The sequence below is a fragment of the Mytilus galloprovincialis genome, chromosome 2 (genome assembly GCF_965363235.1).
Source record: "Mytilus galloprovincialis chromosome 2, xbMytGall1.hap1.1, whole genome shotgun sequence".
Classification (NCBI taxonomy): Eukaryota; Metazoa; Mollusca; class Bivalvia; order Mytilida; family Mytilidae; genus Mytilus; species Mytilus galloprovincialis.
The window spans coordinates 32,937,210-32,937,764 of NC_134839.1; positions in this window are offsets into that span (position 1 = coordinate 32,937,210).

A 555-nucleotide genomic window follows, 5' to 3' on the forward strand; every position below is an offset into this window, starting at 1 on the left:
TATAACATGTAAAATTGAACTCGGACAAATATCCGTATTATAACCATATATATATATATATATATGTAAAATTATGTCTAATAACACACTGTAAAGATAACACACTGCGGAGTAAAAGAAACTACATTAAGCTTGATAAAAGACTTATTGATGAGTGTCAATACACTAGAGGAACATACATCTACATTAATTATATTTTATCTTCAGTACCATAAGGACTTTAATAGGATCACGACTTTTCCTAGCGTATATTAGCTGATTTCCTAAACTATGCCTCTCCAAGCAAGCCAATCAAAGTCTTACTCTACAAGAAATTAGCTAAAATAATCTGCCAAATTAAGCAAAGACATCTGCAGATGTTTGTATATCTTGCCGACTCTAAATAAAGCTTATTTATTTATTTATAGATGCCAGAGTGATTGGCAAGCGAAAGCCTGTCTTCAGAAATATTTAAACTAAGACTGATGATGTGGCAACCCAAAGAGACCCCTTTTCCCTGAAGAATGAGAACGCAGGTGGCAGATGTGTTTTCAATCAATATAAAAAACGAGAAAC